Source organism: Hibiscus syriacus, unplaced genomic scaffold (genome assembly GCF_006381635.1).
Source record: "Hibiscus syriacus cultivar Baekdansim isolate YM2019G1 unplaced genomic scaffold, ASM638163v2 tig00111847_pilon, whole genome shotgun sequence".
Taxonomy (NCBI): domain Eukaryota; kingdom Viridiplantae; phylum Streptophyta; class Magnoliopsida; order Malvales; family Malvaceae; genus Hibiscus; species Hibiscus syriacus.
The window spans coordinates 1602260-1625065 of NW_024063200.1; the positions used below are offsets into that span (position 1 = coordinate 1602260).

At 32.7% G+C, this 22806-nt stretch overlaps 1 pseudogene; it reads right to left on the reverse strand.

The window, feature by feature from the left end:
• Nucleotides 1–288: 288 nt before the first annotated feature.
• LOC120172214 overlaps nt 289–22806 on the reverse strand; it is a 34191-nt pseudogene continuing 11673 nt past the window's right edge.

The window sequence follows — 22806 nt, forward strand, 5'->3', positions numbered from 1 at the left end:
ATCGAGCTAATTATTTTTTCAATTTGCCGTATTGGGCCAATTTTGCTCAGGTAACTAACTATTCCAACTTTAGACCGAGCTTAGATATCTATTTATATTGTTAACTTAATCGATCAATCGAAATATATTAAAAACATTAAAAATTTCATAACCCAAGCTCGAGCTAATCAGAATACGAGCATTTTACTCTACGATAATTACAAGATACCCAAAAAAAATATCTTCGACTAAGGATGGCAAGATAATCTGAATGTGTCGGATTTCGATTCATTTGATTCTTTAATTATTTATATTTAAAATTTGAATATATATTGAGTAGAAATATCAAATACGAATACTTTTTACGTAGTCTTGCTCTAGACAGCAACTCATACACTACCATCATAAGAGAATTACACTATAAAAACTCCCAAAAACCAGGTATGGGTACCCATAACTTGAAGTTTTTAAGGACCTGATGGGTACCCATTGTTTCCCTCAGCTCGTTCTCTCTTTCTCTTGGGTAGAGCTAAAGAAGATATGGCTTTTGCTGATAAAACCTTCTTCACAAGCACCTTCCACTTTGCATCATCGCCCATCTTCTGTTGTTGTGCTTTCACTTTGAATTGCCTGTTACATAGTAAACAATGTTTTAATGTTTTGATGATGAATGTCTGCAAATTAATATTCAAAATGAGAACCTTTTAGGACCCACCAATAAGCAACAACACTTTTCAAAGTTAATTATATGTTTGCCAGTTGTGAGAATTGACCAAGTGTGCAATCCCTGTACAGATGGTACCAAAGAAGTGGCCTGATTCCCATTCTTAGCAATAAAATCTCTAGTCTTATCCACTAAACAGAAGATTTGCAACTTAATCACTACTTATTATCTTGAGCGGAGTCGAACACATAATTTTATGTTAAGAAGAATATAAATTTATAAAAAAATTAAAAGATAAATTTATAAAATTTTAAAACAAAAACTAAGAAGTTACTTGATTGAACATTCTTAGCAATAAAACCTCTAGTCTAATCCGCTAAACAGAAGATTTGCAACTTAATCTCCACAATAAGATGCATGAGTTGGTTTGATGTTATTTTCATGAGGACAAGTAGAAATCTCCACAACTCTTTATCTTATGATAGATATTTTGTTTGTGCCCGAAGTTAGCAAATATCTAGTCATGGCCTATAATTGAGTTAAAAATATCAAAAGAAAACGTTAAAAAGGGACTAAACATTGATAGGGACAAGCCAACTCGACAGGTAGAATCCTAAAAGTTGCCCCGTTCTTATCCTATGTTAATTACTTAAACCTACCAACCACCAAAGGGCATTAAAATTCAAAACGGGGTAGTATATAGAACAGACAAAATGCCATGCATGGACTAGCCAGGCTGGTGACCTCTAGAAATTCACAAGCAGTTCAATTTCCGCAGCCAAGGACATAGGATATTATATTAATCCGAACAATTAAGCAAATTCCCAAATAAAAGACAATGATTGGTCAAGGGTTTAGATTATTTACCTGCAAAGTGGAACCCTGCAAGAATCAGGCTGATCACAAATGGAGGAGTGGAGCCGAAGAAACTGCCACATTCGCTTGCAGCGAGAGCACCCTCCACCATTAACCCTTCTCTTGCACAAAGCGAAATGCTTTATCAACAGCCGAACACCATGGCACGTCGCGTAGTTGTTGCAAGGACCCGGTTTCTTAGCCGGTTTCACGTCATAGGGCCCCACAGTTGTGCACCCTTCCGTGCACATGTGCTGTAAAAACTCCATTGCCTCGCTTAACTGTAAATACAAGCTCTGTTCTTTCATGTGCCGCCTCATTCTCATTTTTCTCTGCGACATTATATCGAACACTCAGAATCCACTATTACAAATAACAGAATTATCATCACTACGATGTTAAGAACAGTCTGGGTGATTTTCTTTTTTGCTTATTTAGTTGTGATTTACCGTTTCAGATTCATCGATGAATGGAAGAATTCGAGCTCGAGCCAGGGATCGTTATCCTGCATAAAACTCCAAGCTTCGGTTTGTTCGACAGATTTGAAATGTGCGGCAATGTGTTTCATGCACTTGAGATGAAGATCGGGAACGTCGCAGAGCCTGTGCTAACAGATGAATCCCATATTTCGCCAGTTGTTCTTCCTCGCACCTATTGCAAATTCATTGAATAATTTCTCTCAATTCAACTTCGGCACTAAAAACAAACGAAAAAAAGAATAATATATGAATCTTAAACGAAAAACGCATCCACAAATTTCGGAGAAATATTAGAAAATTCTATAGCCGACCAACTTAGAATGCTACAAGCAGCGATTGAATAGCCACGTGGCACTTTCTCACAAGTCATATTTATATTTTTTTATTACTTTTATAATAATATTATAATTTTACTAATTATATTCGGTAGTGGATTTTCCATCGTCGTGGAAAACAAGGAAGAAGCGGAGATCATTTGGAAAAACAAAAGAGTGTGCGGAACATCAAATGCTTAAGCCACCAACCTGGAAGAACAGAGGTAATCAACAAAAGCAGAAACGGCGTCGCATGGAACGCCGAGAATCGGGATGAACGGTTCGGAGCTCCGGTGCTTAAGTGGCCTCTCGATTATATTTTCCAGCACCGGCGACGCCATTGCCTTTTTTAATCAGAAAAGAATATCAATTCGAGCAGCAAAAAAAAACGAAAAGCTTTGAAATCCAAAAGACTCTTAAAGCTGAGAGAGGATTACCAAGACTCCGGAATAAGCGGGGATGCGGAGGCCACCGGAGGTAAGGATGTGGATGTCGGGTACAGATAAGTGAGAGACGGAGGAAACGGCGAGGAAGTTGAGTCGTAAACGTTGTGTTCCATTAGAGAGAAATTAAAAGATAGACTGGTGTGGCGGGCAATATTGGGTGGGACTTGAAATTTATAGGCCGTTACTTGAAAAGCGAAGAGATTAACAAGCTGACATGTCATCATGCATGACGATAATATTATTATGGATTACTATGCCCAAGCACTTCGGGATTTCTTAGGAAAGTCGGGTTAATATACGGCGTTATCGATACATTAAAAGATATTTAGTAAATTTGATTTAGCGCTATCGGAAATGTTGAGTAATAATAATGTAGTAGGTCTAAATCATGAAGAAATATTAAAAAATTTGACAACCAACAAACTTAGTTTGACGGTTTATGTCGATACTTTAAAAAATGTATCGATATATCAATATAACAGTAAAAATATGATAAAACCGGTAAAGATAAAACCGGTAAAGCGCTACCGAATATATTGAAAGTGTCGATACTTTAATATAAGTATCGACACTGTGTGAATTTAAAAGAGAAATTTTAGCGCCTACAAAGTGTCTATACTTTATAACAATGTATCGATCCACAATGATATAACAGGTAAAAATATGACAAAACATGTCTCTAAAGGACAAAATCGATATAGAGCGACCGAATATATTGAAAGTGTCGATATTTTAATATAAGTATCGACACATTGTGAATTTAAAAAAGAAGTAATTTTAGTGCCTATAAAGTATCGATACTTTATAAAAATGTATCGATCCATAACGATATAACAGGTAAAAATATGATAAAATCGGTCTCGAAATGACAAAATCGGTAAAGCGCTATCGGATATATTGAAATTGTTGATACTTTAATAAATACGCGTAATAAATTATCGATACTTTCAAAGAAATAGGTAATTATACTATCGAAAGTATCGACACATGACATAAAAGTATCGACACTTTGGTAGTTGTATCGATTAAATATAAATAACATATCCGGTGAAAATATAAAAGGCACAGTTAAATATCCTCTGAAAAATAGATAGAACGGACGAGTTTTTGAAATCGAAGCGTAATTGTTGCTGCATTTCAGAAGGCGTTTCTAAAGCGAAGTTTGTTTGTTTGTTGCTGCAATCGAATCGAAAAGTACGTTGTCGAAACTCTAGTTTTTTTATTATTACAGTAATAAAAATAGGATTTTTATGTGTTGTTTAGGGATTTGGAGTGAAGAAGCATTTGAGACCGATTACAGTTAGAAAGTGATATTCTAGGTAAAATATAAATATCGATACTTTTATTAAATATTATATGTACAAAATGATATTATAGGTTGTATAAATATGCCGATACTTGGAGTGTTGAGTGTTCTCATTCGTTTGAAGGAATTAGGGATTAGGGTTTTTGGGTTTGGTTTGGGGATTTCGAATCGAATCCAAGAAGGATCTGAGACCGATTATATAATATTATAGGTAGAAAATAAATATAGATACATGTTTATAATATTATAGGTAGAAAATGATATTGTAGGTTGTATAAATGTGTCGATACTTGTTGTAGTGGCCATTCAAATTCTTTTGAAGGAAACCATTTTACTACAAGAGTATTTATCGATATTCGTATATTGAATAAAGTGTATGTAACCAGAATTTGATTTGATTTGCGTAAACTGATATATGAAGGAAAAATGAAGTCAAAGGATCTTGGAATTGTTGGTGGTGAAGATGACGTTGAAATTGAGGCTGAGATTCGAAAGCAACCAAAGGGTGGATATATTTACTTCTAGAGTATCAATGTCTTTTTGTTATTATTGTTGAAATGGTAATAGGATTAAAGTATTTAAGAACTTTAAATTGATTACAAATTTTAAATGTTGACAGTATGAGTGAATGCCAAAGGATGAAGGAAAGTGGCGAACACATCGGTTCGATATGTAAATTAAAAGTGACATTGAGTATTATTTAGCGTTAATGTATTGATTAAGAAACATTTATGCTTAATATTAGGTGGGAAATGATGTGTTGGAGAAATGGAATTCGATGAGTGATGCTGATAAGGAACCTTATATCGCACAGTCAAATATGAATAGTGAAGAATACAAAGAATGGAGGAAAACACATGAAAAGAAGGTATTTATTAAACTTGTAAATACGTTGATACAAAATATATAAGAACTATAACATTATATATTGTTAAAAATGTAGGAAGTGTCGACAAGGTGTAGCATTAAAAGGGTGAATTCATTAATTAAACACCTTAAGGAGAATGGTCAGTTGAATGTGCTGGGAGAAAGGTTTGGATCGTTGGTAGGAGTAAGGGGTCGACCTATTCAGAGGGAATTGTGTCGATCCTTGATGGAGCAATTTGATTCAAACACTGTATTGCTAAATGGTGATTTTTCATTTCCTTTGGGATCCCAAGTGCTGCAACCGTCTTGGGGGTAGGAAATGAAGGCAAAAGTGTTGTAGAAGTCTCTAAGAGTAAGAACTGGAAAGCACTTGCCTCCAAATATGGTTTGAAGCAGAAGGTGACATATGCTGAACTTGAAGAGGAAATCAAAAGTGGATCTTACGGGGGGATGAACTGAAGGCACGAGTTCTATTGTACCTTGTCGGGATCTTTCTTTGTCCAACGGGTGATGCGTCAACGAACAAGGACTATATGAAGCTCATTTGCGATTAAGGCTTGAAGGGTGAATTCAATTGGGCTGAATATGTCCATTCGAGATTGATTGAATCAATAATAACCTTTAAAAAGGGCAGCCAGAGATACCTCAAAGGGTGCATAGCAATCTTAGAGGTAAATGAGTTGAAGACTGTTTTTGTTTTTTTATATAAAATGATAGTATAGTTATTATATAAATTATAAATTTTATTATAAACAGGTTGCACTGTTCATTTTTGGTCTGGCTGTGAGGCAGTGCCACTTATGAAAGAACCGGAGTGGCACACATCCATGCATGGGGGAAGGAAGAGGTCGTTAGAGTGATGGCGAAGTTGAAGTTGGATAGACTGAGGAAGCAAGAAAGGGTAATAAATGTAATTAAATAATATTAAGAATATAATCAATGTTTTAATATTGTAATTTAATTTTGAAGGTTATTGGCAAGGAAGTAGTGGAGGCAGAGGAGAATGAAGAAGAGATGGTTGTATTGGGGGATGACGGTGAGGGAAAATAGAGTAAATTCGACATTTTGATGTCTGAATTAGGTGATATAAAAAAATCCAATTTGATATCATGCAAAGACAATCAAGAGTCAAAGAGAAACTTGAGAGAGTCGAAGAGACACTTGAGAGGCATAATGGGGAAGTGGAAGGAAAAATAGATGGAGTGGTGAAAGAAGTTGAGGTGTTGACGGGTGAAGTGCTGAAAGAAGTTGAGGTGTTGAGGGGTGACCTTATGGTGACGGGAGAAAAAATTGATGGAGTGGTGAAGGAGGTTGTGGAATTGAAGAGCAAACTTACGGGGGTGAAGGGGGTGGTTGATGAATACTTGGATGAAGGGGAAAAATTGAAGGGTGAAATAAAAGAGATGAAGAGCTATGTAGAGCAAAAATATGATGAACTGAAAAAATATGAAGAAGAAAAGAAGGAAGAAGAAGAAAAGATGGAAGAAATGAGGAGGAAGGATGTCGATGTGATCTATACACCAGAGAGTGTTATAGATGCAGATTTGGATTCGGAATGTCCTGTACCCCAGAAGAAGAAGCAGAAGATAAGTTGAATAAAGGAAAACTTAATTTGATCTTTATCATGTTGTTGTGACAAAAGTTTGTATGCAAAATTATAGGATGAAAAAGCGTTATTCCAAGCGGAATTGATGACCTCGAAGATGTAATTGGTGATTATTTATGGAATAGTGGGTTAGAATCGAGGTAAGTGAAATAAATTGCTTTGTGAGTGATATTTAAATATTTCATGACAAAGATATTAATCCTAACGATTCATACATATATTCTGTAATCTCAATGGGAAATCAATTCGCTAGTGTATCCGACGTTGCAACGTTGAAGCCTATGGAATGGGTTGGCGGTGTGGTAAGTAGAAAGTACAAAATGTTAAAACCTATTGAATATGTCCTGATTATGTAATTAATTTTGTTAGGTTATTGATTTTCTCACTTGGACAATATGCTACGATTCGAAAAAGTCACTCCGGAGGATTGACTACCTTCCATACCACTTAGCGGTGAGTTAAATTAATAAATGTTGAAAAGTAGTGTTATAGACGATAAATTGATAATGATTGTCACGTAATTGTAGCAACAAGCATTGGATGCCAACATCAAAGTAAGGGTTGAGGATATTGCTACCTTTTGGGTCCCATATTGTGTAACTATGTGAAATTCACCGACTGTGAGAAGGTAAGACACTGTATGAATTGCAAATGATGTTTTCGGATATAGAATGTTAAATTTTGTCAAATTGGGTGTGAAATTTGTTGCAGATCATGATCACAATAAACTACAATAATTCATATTGGTATATGTTGGTGTTGGATATGGTAGATCGTGTTGTAACAATATATGATAGTTTGTTTAGATCTGAAGCAGCTAAATAGAGAGTGAATGATGCTAAGAGATTGGTATGTATGAAAGGAAATTATGTAAATTATAATGCATAATTTATTTGGATCATAACTTCATATTTTTAATGCAGATGAAAATATTATATAATTATGATAAGAAACACAATTGGGTAGAAGCATGTGGATCTCTAGGAAAGTTCCCCTTGAAAAATTTCAAATTTGTGGAGCATAAGATGAATGATCAAGTGAATGGGTATGAGATGTTATCATAAATAGAAAGCTTAATTTATGCAGGTTTCATAATTGACATGTGTGATATTCAAATTTTGTAACAGATATGATTGCGGCATGTATGTGATGATGCGGATGGAATCGATCGGTTCTACAGGGGCAACTGGTGATTTTGTAAGTGGAATTAAAAATTCGTTTGCGGTTAAATTGTTAAAAGTCATAGATTGAATGTTGTGGTTTACAATACTTAACGTACTGACAATTTGAATATTGGTTGTTGGACAGTGAGATCGATAGCGAATATTAAACGATCTCGTAAGCCACAATCAAAATCAACTAAGAGAGGAGATAACAAAAGCTGCCATGAGACACAAGAATAACAAAAGGAAGCGATGATGTAAATGTAGGGTTAATTTTGTATAAGATTTATAATTTTGTATACGATTTATAATTTTGTATGTGAATGTAATTATGTATGAGATGAGAAAAGTTAGCAGTAGGTTGTTGTACATGTTTCTTATACACAGAAAGAGTCATATTGATACTTACGATATATGGAGATCGTTGTCTGCATTATTCCACATGTCATCATAATTATCATCATGTGCGGCACTGAATGGCCATTCCATATTGAGGGTATGTACAATAACTACAAAATTCAATAACTTTCAAGTAAAAGGTAAATTTACAATGTAGGTGGTAAAAATAGACTTTTTTAATGACAAAATTAATAAACACAAAGTTTTATTTCCAACATTTTGTCCAATATGGTTCCCAAACGTAAAGTTCTCAAACGTAAAGTTTCCAAAAAATAGGTAAGCAGATGTGTCGATACATTTATAAAAAATATCGATACCAAAAACATAGAAACCCATAATTATAATGTAATAGGTAATTTTGTAATATAACCGGTATAAGTATACCAGTTTTATGTGAGAATAGGTCTACATAATGTATCGACACTTTTGAAATTGGTGTCGATACTTTTTGTCCAGAATGATTGCCCCAAATGATGAACGCATAAAGTGTCGATACATTTATAAAAAGTATCGATCCCAGAAACATCGAAACCCATAATTATAATGTAATAGGTAAATTTATAATGTAACCGGTATAACTACACCGATTTTATGAGAGAATAGGTCTACATAATGTATCAACACTTTTGGAATTTGTGTCGATACTGTTTGTCCTGAAGGAATGACCAAAAGGGTGCACCCATAAAGTGTCGATACATTTTTAAAAGTGCCGATCCCAGAGACATCGAAACCCATAATTATAATTTAATAGGTAATTTTGTAATGTAATCGGTATAAATATACCGATTTTATATGAGAATAGGTATACATAATGTATCGACACAATTGAAATTGGTGTCGATACTTTTTGTCCAGAATGAAAGCCCAAAATGGTGAACGCATAAAGTGTCGATACATTTTTTAAAAGTGTCGATCCCAGAGATATCGAAACCCATAATTATAATGTAATAGGTAATTTTGAAATGTAACCAGTATAAATATACCTGTTTTATGTGAGAATAGGTCTACATAATGTATCAACACTTTATCGATACATTTTGTCCAAAATGAATGCAAAAACAAATGGTGCACACATAAAGTGTCTATACATTTATAAAAAGTATAGATCCCAGAAACATCGAAACACATGATTATAATGTAATAGGTAATTTTTCAATGTAACCGGTATAAATATACCGGTTTTATGTGAGAATAGGTCTAGAAAATGTATCGACACTTATGGAATTCGTGTCGATACTTTTTATCTAGAATGATGCCAAAAGGGTGCACCCATTAAGTGTCAATACATTTTTAAAAAGTGCCGATCCCAAAAACATCGAAACCGATAATTATAATGTAATAGGTAAATTTCCAATGTAACCGATATAAATATACCAGTTTTATGAGAAAATAGGTCAGCATAAAGTATCGTCAATTGTTAAATTTGTGTCGATACCATTTTAAAAATCGCGTGTTTCCCCCTTCATTATTTATATATTATAATCGATATAAACTCCAAGTCAACAAATCCTAAACCTAAAGACATAAGAGAACTCTTCCTCTCCGACGAATACCAGCGTTCTCATAACAGTGACGATCAGATATTCAGGTAAATTTATCGATATTTAATGGGTTTAATTGATTTCCAGATTGGAGTTTTTTTCTTGAATGTGTTTGTGTTCCAATGTAATACCATCCACACCCAAAATGGCTCTAAAACGTCAACGTCAAAAGCGCGGTCTTTATCAAAGCTCTTCTCAACCACAACCTCATTCTCAAACAATCGCTTCTTCTGAGGAAATTAGGTCGTTTGAAACTCTGAACTTTAGATTTGATACGAAGAAAGAAAGATGGCAGAAAAGTTTTAAAGTAAGGACCATATTTAGTTTTAAATCCACATTTACAACTTGGGGTTGGCTTGAATTCCTTGGTGTAGAACCAAAATATTACCCCAACGTAGTTAGAGTCTTCTACAACAATGCTTCCTTCAGCACGAGCCTAATAAGACTAATATAATAGGAATTAATACCCATGTCATGGGGAAGGATATATATATATATCTCCGGATACTATTGCGGAGGGTCTAGCTGTCGATAATAAGGGGGATTCAGATGAAAATGATTTAGATACTACAATACAACGGGTTGTTAGAAATAGCCCAATTCACCTAGATGTAGAGTCGAGAGTGTTTCACAAAATGCTCACTTGGTATATCCGGCCTACTGGGGGAAAACATTCAACGCTTCGAGACAGCGATTATTGGTGGATAGCAAAGTATAAATCCGAAACGGCTCCAAACATTGCTAAACTGATATTTAATGCAATTCTATATATGGTCACAAAGGGAGCAATAATTTCAACTTCACTACCATATGGATGTGTCACCAGCCATCTGTTGAATAAGAAGTTGATTTTTCGCATGATGCCCCTGTTCAATTAACCCGCAAGATTGACATGTTATTTAGTAAAAAAACGGGATATGATTTTGTTGAAAAATCAATTGGAAGTGTGTCAAGGATGTCGGATTAGATCAAGAGAGGGAGGAAATGTACCCCATTGGCCATGAAGACGACCAACCAATTGGAGACGCAATGATAGAAGAAGCTCCAGTTGGAGAGGATGTCATAATTAAGACAGTGATGGAATACATGGTCAATTTTCGGGAGCATATTGATTCTTTGTGAGTGGAATGCGAGCCGATATTTCATCATTGTGATGAAGTCTCCATGTTGTGTGACGAATTACGTCAACGGCATCAAACGAGTTAGGTAATTAATTATTTATGTTTCTAAACATTTACACGTTCTGAAATGTATTTTATTTTCTTTTAATAGATGTGGACAACCAAGAGGTCAATGAAGATGAAGACAATGATGATGATGATGATTCAAACAAGTATATCGTGTATGCAACGCCGCCTGCAAGAAAACTTGTAATTTTTATATCAATGGTGTCCTTGCCTACTTCCCAAGACAACCAAAAGATTTTAATTTTGTTATCTTGTATCCATTATTTTAACATATAAGCGTAGAACTTTAATCTCATTTTCTTCATGTTGTAGATGTTGTCCTCAGAACAGGATTATGAATTTATGCATTTTTGTGTAGACAATTTTGTTGTTGCCATTTGGTCTTCCAAGATGAGGTTAAACTGTTGAGCAATTGAATTACTGTAGCCAAAATTGTAATATACAATTAAATGTTAACATTCAAACTTGATTACAATCTCAGGCATAACATCGACCCTGTACTTGAGAAACTACCTTTGCTATCTGGCCATTTTCTATTCACTTGGGTAAGATGAATGTCATTACAGTTTGCTAACTTTTATTTGTCTATGATTCCTACATATTTATGTTTGACTGTTGTGAACAGGATCAAGCAAATTGCAAAACATACGATAATGTTACATATTGTAAAGATCTCAATGATGTTTGGAACGCGTTTCCTTATTTTAACGACCTAAATACACTATTGGTCGATGATTCAGCGAAAAAAATGATTTATAATCCGGTAAGTTACATTTATGCAATATGTTTTTCCAGTTAAACAAGTGTTCATACATTGATTGATTAACAATTTATGTGTTTATATAGAAATACAATTACATATGTCCACATTCCTTTGACGCTGCTTCCCATTCGGGCGACAATGCTCTAGGTATGACACAAATTTATTCATGCTTATGTGAATTTGGTTTATTGTTAGTAAAATTGCACCTCATTAGTTTGATAATTGAAATTATTTATATATGTCCTTAGAAAAAGGCGGTAACATACGAGAGTATTTGGAAAATTTGTTGAAGGCGCCTAATGTTTCGGACTTCGTTAGAAATAACCCTTTTTCATCGGATTAATTTCGTTGTGGGTACATTATTTGAACATTGTTATGTATAAATTTCTTGTGCATGTATTTATGTTTTGATTTGATTATATTGTATGTATATCTTCATTCGGATGGGATAGGTTGTGCATAACAAAACAATCTATCTATCTTCCATGTGAGTACTTTTTTTCAACCATGTGACAAGTATGACAACCCCATCAACTCACAACTCAGCTTTGAACTCAATCAATATTGTCTTTTACCCGCTTGATGGTTCATAACGCATGTTACTTGAACAATATGAATCAATTATACAATTTCCATGTTCAATTTAACACTGCATTTCAAATTCATTTCATATGTAATTGGAGTTTGAATTTAAATTTCAATTTGAGTTTGAGTTTCAATATAAATTTCGGCTCCACTATAAATATTAGCCCGAGCCTTTGTTCCATCCAAACAACAACTTACTCAATGGAAGCATCGGCAGTGTTTCAAATTTCATTTATAAGGTAACAACTTACCTTTTTCAAAACTTATTAACTTAGCTAATATGCATGTTATCATTGATTATTCCTAATTTCAATTGTTTTTTTTATCTTTAAACGCGAGGGAAATCCCGACCATCGTAATTTTTGGTTAACAAGCAGGAAGATATATTCGAAGAATGCCTTCCGGATACTATCCATTTCAACCAGCTTACTGAGGTAGGTTAACCCTAAACTGAAATCGTCTTAGCCAAACATACTTGATGTAGAATCAGCTGCAGATTTAAAATCTCAACGGTGATGCATTTGGTTCTGAAATAGTTAAAGCGTCAGAAATGTTTCAGACGTATGATCTGGGTGGTATACGGGAAATGCAACAAATGGCGACTAAAAATCTCGATAATAGAGGTCTACAACTTGTAATAATAACAAAAATAATTGAAGGGTATACGTGTACAAAATACCAGAGAACTTTTATCCATTTACATTGTTAATTGTACCGGTACTTATGCTTTACGTGTGTATCTTCAATTATTCTATCATTATTAAAGGATCTAGCGTTTAATTATTGAGAATTTTTGGATGCATTTTGTTGCATTACCCATGTACCACCCAAATCATAACTCCAAAATGCTTCCGATGCTTTAAATGTTTGAGAACCAAATGGATCTCCTTTGAGATTTTAAATATGCAGCTGCTTCTACATCAACTATTTTCTCTCAGACTATTTTGGTTTACTGTTATCCTATCTTCATGAGCTGGATGAAATGGATAATATTCAGAAGGCATTCTTCGCATATCCAGTCTTCCTGCTTGTTACTCAAAATTATGATGGTCGGATTTCCCTTGCGTTTAGGTTGATTGCTCCGAATATATAACGACATTTGATCTTCGAATTGTTGTTGGTTGATTGGTTGGGTTTTATATCCATATTTGCTTCTCTGTATACAGATACATTTGAGGATTGTTGAAATATCAATACTAGTTATTAATGTATTTACATCTCGTGCAAATGTATCGAAACACATTATTAAAGAATCATTTTCTATAATCTTCACAACAAAGTTTTCATAGTTAGAAATATCGGTAACTTACAAACATGTATCGACACATAAAGTTTCCAAACTTAAAGTTTCCCATAAAGTGTCGATACATGCTTAAAAAATATCGATCCCAAAAACATCGAAACCGAAAATTATAATGTAATAGGTAAATTTACAATGTAACCGATATAAATTTATTGGTTTTTTGAGAAATAGATACATAATGTATCGACACTTGTGGAATTTGTGTCGATACTTTTTGTCCAAAATGAATGCCAACGTGGTGCACGCATAAAGTGTCGATACATTTTTAAAAAGTATCGATCCCAAAAACATCGAAACCCATAATTATAATGTAATAGGTAATTTTGTAATATAACCAGTATAAATATATCGGTTTTATGTGAGAATAGGTCTACATAATGTGTCAACAGTTTTGAATTTTGTGTCGATACTTTTTGTCTAGAATGATTGGCCAAAATGGTGAACGCATAAAGTGTCGATACATTTATAAAAAGTATCGACCCCAGAAACATCGAAACCCATAATTATAATGTAATAGGTAAATTTACAATGTAACCGATATAATTATACCAGTTTTATGAGATAATAGGTCTATATAATGTATCGACACTTGTGGAATTTGTATCGATATTTTGTCCAAAATGAATGCCAAAAGGGTTGCACACATAAAGTGTCGATACAGTTTTAAAAAGTATCAATCCCAAAAACATTGAAACCGATAATTATAATATAATAGGTAAATTTACATTGTAAAGGGTATAAATTTACCAGTTTTTTGAGAAAATAGGTGAATAATGTATCGACACATTTTAGATTTGTGTCGATACATTTTGTCCAGAATGAATGCCAAACGGGGTGCAGGTAGAAAGTGTTGATACATTTGAAATTGTATCGATCCAAAAAACATCGAAACCGATAATTATGACGTAATAGGTAAATTTACAATGTAACCGGTATAAATATACCGGTTTTATGAGAGAATAGGTCAACATAATGTATCAACCCTTTTAAATTTTTGTCGATACTTTTTAAATAACACGTTTTTTTCCTTTATTATTTATATGTATACAAACCCTAAATTGACAAACCCTAAAGGCAGTTTTCTTCTCTTCCACTCTGATGAATACCAGCGTTCATAACAGTTACAATCAGTTATTCATGTAAATTTATCGATATTATAGTAGTGATTTCCAGATTGTACACTTTTTTCCCTTCTTCTGTTTGATAGGTATGTTGTTAAAACCCTAATTTTTTAGAAAGTCTTCAAAAAGAGGGTTAGGTTTTAAAGTTTTTGTTTGTGAACGGTTATAGGTTGAAAGTTCAATCTTTGTTCGCGAAGATGATGACCTTCAAATGGAGACCTAGCGTATCAATATTGAATAAAATCGAAAGCGACCAGTAAGTATCAATGTATTCATGTAATTGTTCTTGAAATGGTAATTGTATTAAAGTATTTAATCCAATTTAATTGATTCAAATCTCTACAGCCTGACTGAATGCGAAAGGATAAAGAAAGCTCATAATCATGTTGACAACATAGCCAATAAAACCCCTTGCAGGGTCCAAATGGTAAGCTAGGAATTGGTAAGATAAGTTTTCTTTGAGGGTTTAGGGTTTAGAGCCCTCCAACACAAGGAGTGCATGATTGAACGTTACGTATATAGTTGTATTCAGTTGTTGAAAAAGTGTTCTTAATTTTATACAAGGATAGTTGTTATGATATACGTTCACGTTTCGGGACCAATTAGTTAGATGCGTGCAGTAGCCTATATCCTCGAGGCAGAGCACAAGAAATCTATTACTTAAAGATTTACCAAGAGCGATAGCTTTTACTCTGCATGAAGACCGAACCTAGAATCAACTTTGCAATTATGCCTATCATGCTGAAGAGAACCTACTGAATAATAGTATTTACACACAACTGCAAGCATTTTAAACCCTAAACCCAACAACTCACATAGAAAATTATGCAACAGAGATGTCATTCATTTTATGGGAAATCCTGACATCTCTGTTGTATAATTTTCCATGTGAGGAGTTGGGTTTAGCATTTAAAATGATTGCAGTTGTGTGCAAATCCTATTTTTCAGCAGGTTCTCTTCAGCATGATAGGCATAATTGCAAAGTTGATTATAGGTTTGTTCTTCATTCAGAGCAAGAGCTACCGCTCTTGGTAAATCTTTAAGTGCCAGATTTCTTGTGCTCTGCCTCGAGGATATAGGCTACTGCACATCTAACTAATTGGTCCCGAAACGTGAACGTATATCATAACAATGTCCTTATATAAAATTAAGAACAATTCTTCAATAACTGAATACAACTATTATACGTAATGTTCAATCATGCATTCCTTACGTTTGAGGGCTTTAAACCCTAAACCCTCAAAGAATACTTGCCCTATCAATTCCTAGCTTACCATTTAGACCCCCAGGTTTTATTGGCTATGCAGTCAACATGATTAACCTGGATAATCCCAGCTACAGAACTGATTCCGGCCATGATTGCAGGAGACTATAGTCTACAGATTGTTTGGCATTTATGTGATGATGCGGATGAAATATTAAACGTCTCGTAAGCCACAATCAAAATAGACTAAGAGAGGAAATTTTGTTAATGTAGGGTTAATTTTGTATAAGATTTATAATGTATGTGAATGTAATTATGTATGAGATGAGAAAAGTTATCAATAGGTTGTTGTACATGTTTCTTATACACAATAGAAGTCATGTTAATACTTACGATATATGGAGATCGTTGTCATCACGTGCGGGACTGAATGGCCATTCCATTCCGTCTTCGAAAAAATTATTTGATGTAGGTTGTGTGCTTATATTCAGACTGAGCTTGAATTGAGGACATATTAGTTTGTTATGTCCCTCACCATTGCAGTACCCATATCGCTGAATTTTCTTCTCGACCTTATTCTTCGGTACTTCTTTTCTCTTGCGTTGTTTTCGTTGAGGGTCACGAACGTTGTTTACTACACTGATTTGGTTGACTGAATCATTTAAACCAAACGAGTTTTCAAATTCTTCTATTAGTCTTTTCATCTCATCTCTTGCGGTTTTGAAAGACGCGTCTGTCTTTGATGCAATGTAGCATAACCTACTTGACGTTGAATGTAGAGCAGCGAACCTTGCCATTTGCATCACTTCTTGAGGCACATTCAAGTCAACATAACTGGGTGCAGAAGCCTTCGCATCCTTAGTCCACCTACTTTGAATCAAAGTCTCAGGCAAAATGTGTAATACAAGTGCTTCAAAATGTGAAGTTGATGGCAACAAGGAAGTCCAACGATCTCGAATTTTTTACAGGAGCAAATTAGGGTTTCCGTATGATAATCAAAACTAATTTCAAATGTCCTATTTTTTCTTTGTACTTTGTCAAAATATAATGTTGACATTCATTTGATAAGGATTGAATCCCTTCCTCAATCCGGTACAATGTCTCCCGTTGAAGTTCATCTTGGAACGCACGAAAAGATTCGTGGGTAAAAATCTTAGCAGGATGGATTTCAAGGTCGACCATTTTGTGATCTGAAGGGCTTCGTCTGGGAACTTAAGTAATCTGCTTTCACCTCCTTCATACGCATTCTACTAATTCCATCTTCAATTGCACGAACAACATCTAAATATATCTTCTTGTGTTTCAGTGCAATCACTAGTGAAGCATTCATAGACTCGCACCTTTGTGTTGAGTGAATATTGGCAAAGAAATGACCAGTTAAATATGCTTGTGCCCATAAGTGCCGAGTATTTCCCTTATCAATCACCCATGGATGCTTTTCGACGTTGAATTCTGAAACAACCGAACGTTAGCTTGTGCATTGCAAGAAAGATGCCAATAACATAATCTGTGATTAGCATAAGGGATAACATATTTGATAGCCCTCTGCATTTCCCTATCCCCATCGGTGACAACTGAAATAGGCGATTGGTTCATCATGGCTTCCAAAAAATTCTATAGCACCCACTCGAAAGATTGAGACGTCTCATCAGCGATTATGGCAGAGGCAAACACAATTGTGTTATGGTGATGATTAACACCGACAATAGGCATAATTGGTCGACCATACAAATTATCTTTGTACGTTGTGTCGAACGCAATTACATCACCGAAGCATGTGTAATATGATCTTGATGTAGAATCCAGCCAAATAAGATTATGCAATGCCCCTGATTCGTCTACCGAGTATGTCATAAAAAACCTGGGATCATCATGTTTCTTATAATCAAAGTAAGCAATAAGCGCATTCATATCCCCATCGACGATTTCCTTTGCTTTACTTCTTTGAAGTGCGTTGTAGAGGTCTTTATGAGTAAATCCAACATTATGATAGCCCTCTGCCTGCTGCGTTAAATAGTTCATTACTTATGACGTGCCAACACCGACCTCTTTCAATGTTGTTGCCTCATCGATATTAGCCTTACTTACAACTCTATTAGAACGCATAAATGATGTCATAGTAGGTGTGCACAATGCATGATTATGTTTCTGATAAGACTTACTTATAACCCAGTGATCGTTTGTATTTGTTGCTGTAACTACAACTCTAGCCTTGCATCCTGTTCTTGTGACTGGCATATGAGCACGTTGGCGATCAACAATATTGACTTTTGATACTCGAAACCCTTCTTTGGAACAAAAAAATTCTTGTTCTTCACATTCCCTTCCACGTCAAGCCGTGTTGTTCCCTTACGTGCACTAAACCCATGTTCCCATGCGAATCCCTTGTAAAAGTACCAAGCTTGATCACGTGAAGAGAAGAGTTGACCAACCAATCTGTCAGATTCATCAACATTATGTACTTCATGGCATTCCTCGGTTGGCTTAACATTGTCTGTATCAGTATGACCCATGACAAAAATTTTGTTGTGCAAGTTCAGTGGTCCCAGAGTTGATGAAGATGTAAGTAAAGGTTCATTGAACATGTTTCAGTCGTGCTTTCAATAGGATGTGGTATTGGTAGTGGTAGTTGAAGGGTGGTACAACATTAAATTCGCATGACATATTTAGGTATGTACAATAACTACCTAAATATATGTCGATACATTTTCTAAAAGTATCGACCCAAAAACATCAAAACCAATAATTATAAGGTAATAGGTAAATTAACAATGTAACCGATATAAATACCGGTTAATTAGAAAACAAGTCAACATAATGTATCGACACTTGTGCAATTTGTGTCGATACTTATTGTCCAGAATGAATGCCCAAACGAGGTGCACGCATAAAGTATCGATACATTTATTAAAAGTATCGATCCCAATAAATCAAACCGATAATTATAATGTATATGTAAATTTACAATGTAACCGGTATAAATATATCGATTTTATGAGAAAATAGGTCAGCATAAAGTATCGACACTTGTTAAATTTGTGTCGATACATTTTGTCCATAATGAATGCCAAACGGGTGCACGCATAAAGTGTCAATACATTTATTAAAAGTATCGATCCCAAAAACATCGAAACCGATAATTACAATGTGATAGGTAAATTTATAATGTACCCAATAGAATATACCGGTTTTATGAGAAAATAGGTCTGAATAATGTATCGACACTTTTTAAGTTTGTGTCGATACTTTTTTCCAGAATGAATGCCCAACGTGGTGCACGCATAAAGTGTCGATACATTTCAAATTGTATCGATCCAAAAAACATCGAAATCGATAATTATAATATAATAGGTAAATTTGCAATGTTACCAGTATAAATATCAGTTTACTTATAAATAGGTCAATATAAACGCTACCTATTACATTATATAAGCACTACCTAATATGTTATTGTACTTGATAATTTTCGGTTAAATGCTATTTTATTATATAAGCGCTACCTATTACATTATAAAAGCGTTTCCTAATATGTTATTGTACTTGATAATATTTCCGGTTAAATGATATAACAAACCGGTCTAAATTTTAACCGGTCACGCCGTTTTTTTAGCCATTTTTTAGGCGCCGCACACAGAAGTTCCCAGCACTTCATGATTTTTTTGAGTGAGGAAAATGGGAATCAGATAGGATTTAATTAATACTTAAACGTTTGGGATTAGTCAAAAATCAAAGGGTATTATGTTTTTAGGGTAAAGTATAAAAATGATCCTTAATTATAATGTGATTTTTGAGTCTGTTAATGATTAAAAGTTATAAAATAATCTCTAAAATATAGGGTGCTTTTTTTGTTGATTCACCGATTACTAAAAGTTTACAAAATGATCATTAAATTTGATAGTAGTCTCAACTGGATGTTAATGTTACTAGAATATGATTAAATCATATTTTAATTATGTATATTGACACCAACGTAGCTTTTAAGCACTGCTCGATGACATAATATAAACGAAGATTCGATCCACAAAATAAACTCAATAGTTATGGGATTGGATTTTATCAATCTCAATCAAAAGGAAATGAGAGTTTAGGACATATGATTAATCATGTGATTATTTTGTAACTTTTAATAATCGAGTGACTTAACAAAACAACGTCATGTAGTCATGAGATCATTTTGTAATTTCTAAAATTAATAGACTCAACAAAATAATACTCTATAGTTAGAGGACAATTTATATACTTTATTTATCCTATAATTTATTAGGAAATTTGATTCCATGGAATGGTAGTTGGTCACTTAACGTGTAACTTCAGGTTAGGAGTTGATCATTTCTAGTCAATACAAATATGAAGGATCGCAACTAGTGCAATTCATTTAGTAAATGTAGAGGTTTAGGACATATGGTTAATCATGTGATTATTTTGTAACTTTTAATAATCGAGTGACTTAACAAAACAACGTCATGTAGTCATGAGATCATTTTGTAATTTCTAAAATTAATAGACTCAACAAAAATACTCTATAGTTAGAGACAATTTATTAGGAAATTTGATTCCATGGAATGGTAGTTGGTCACTTAACGTGTAACTTCAGGTTAGGAGTTGATCATTTCTAGTCAATACAAATATGAAGGATCGCAACTAGTGCAATTCATTTAGTAAATGTAAAGGAGATCATATATATAATAGAAGTCGTGCATAGTTTGATAATCATCATGACAAGAAAATTAGAGGATTTGAAAACTATATAAGGAAAAGCTCCACTTTATAAGTCAAACCACACATCCATTCACTGGATTCTAATTAAGATTTTTTCATTTGAAAAAGTTCGTTTTATCGTAAACTTAATATCAAATAGGTTAAAAATATAAAAAAATTGTGATGAAAACGATGGTTTCAAACAATCGTAAAATCTAAGATTTATAGCTTTTTCATTTTCAACTTTGCATTTGAGAGCAAATTATAATTTTATCTATTTTATGGTATGAGCTCCACTCAATTATGTAGTTACATTTTATTTTAATAATTTAATATTAATCTCCTTAAAAATATATTAGTTAATTTATTTTAATTATTTAAAAGTAAATATAATTTAAGTTCTATATTTAATATAATTTTACATAATAATTTAATATTAACATCATTAAAAAATGTATTTAATAAATTTTTAATAATTTATTACTTAATAATGTATTTTATATTTTTATTATACTTAAAGATATATTTTATATATCATAGTATTAATAAGTGTAAATATAATTTTAATTTTATAATTTAATTTACAACACAATATCTATAATAGATATTTTATCTTTCAAACTCACTTTTTAACATATTCTTAAACGTAAAGTTTAAATAGCACTTTAAAAAATTCTTTTCTATCATATTCTTAAAAGTCATTTTCGAAAAAACCGTGCCAACTACCCTTATGTGTTTGAATTTTGAAAAAAAAGTTGAAACCCAATTAAATTTTAGTATTTACACGAATTATGGTTCAAGAGTTTTAAAATATGATTATCCACAACAAGAAATTCCGTTTTCAGTGACACTAAGAACAACCATTAAAAGTTTAAATTCATCACTGATATCATAGTGATAAGCTTTTAAGTCGTCACTCACCATCACTAATAACTCCGTCACTATTATATTAGTACGATTTATCCAATTTTGTCAAACTACTTTTGTCTTTTGTGACTTTTTTGGCAAAAAATATTAATAACAGTGACAAAATTTTAGACATTAATATTATCCATATTAGGGACAAATATTTTATCACAATTACATAATTAAATTGATTAATTAAAATATTTATTATTAAATCATTATAGTAGATATATTCTAATTTTTAATTGTATTCATCTTTACGAAACTAGACATTTTTTTTAATAATTAATATAATACATGGATTTCAAGAATATCGAACTTGGGACCTTCAGATTAAAAGTGCAACGCTTAACCACTATGCTAAGAAAGAAATATTTGTTTCCGGAAAAAAATTAATATTTAGATTAAACTATTTTTGGATTAATTTTATTTATTTTATGAAAATATATTAATTATAATAATTATCATTGTAATAATTTGATTAAGTTTTATGTAATTTTTCATATAAAATATGTTTTTGGAAGAAAAATATAAAAATAGTTAGGTTGGTTTTAAAATATAAACATGTAAATAATAAGATTTAAACCTAAAATAACACCAAGTGTCCTTAAATTATATTTAATAAAATAAAACAATAATATTTGACAATGTATTAACCATTGTGGTGAAAGTCCTAAATTAAAAGAATATAAAGAACTAATAATTAATTGATATTAGCAAAATTCACATATATCTCAATAAAAATCATAAATTAAATATAAAAACTAATCAATTTTTAAAAAAATCATAGTTTATAGCAACCAAAGAAATATGACACAATTATTCACTTCATAGTGACAAAAATAGTTGTTGTCACATATCACCAACATATACTAGTGACAAAATATTTTAGTCATAATTATAAATAATAATAATTTCTATTTAATATATTGTCACTATTATAATTTTCTCTGTGAAAAATAAGTTAGCGCCAATTTGAACCTATTATTAGTGGTTAATTAATAATGACAACTTACTTTTGGTCACAATAAAACACTATTAGTAACCAATTAATTGTGATGTACTTTAAAATTGTCACAATTATTACCTAAAAAGTGATCAAAGAAAAATAAGTCACAATTATCCATTCTAAAAGTGATAAAAATAATTTTTGACACAAATAACATATTTCAATGACAAAATTCTTTAATGTCACAATTAAATTATCACTAAAGATTTTATTTCTTGCAGTGATTTGAACCAAATCAAATCAAATTTAATTTTTTATTTTATTTTAATTATTTTATGATATAAAAATGAGTATTTATTCTTAAAACTAGTGAACTCTCTAAAAATGTTTTATATGAATTATTAATTATAATTTTAATAAATAATCATGAAAAACTTATACAAAATATATAGAAGTCAGAAAAAAGATATT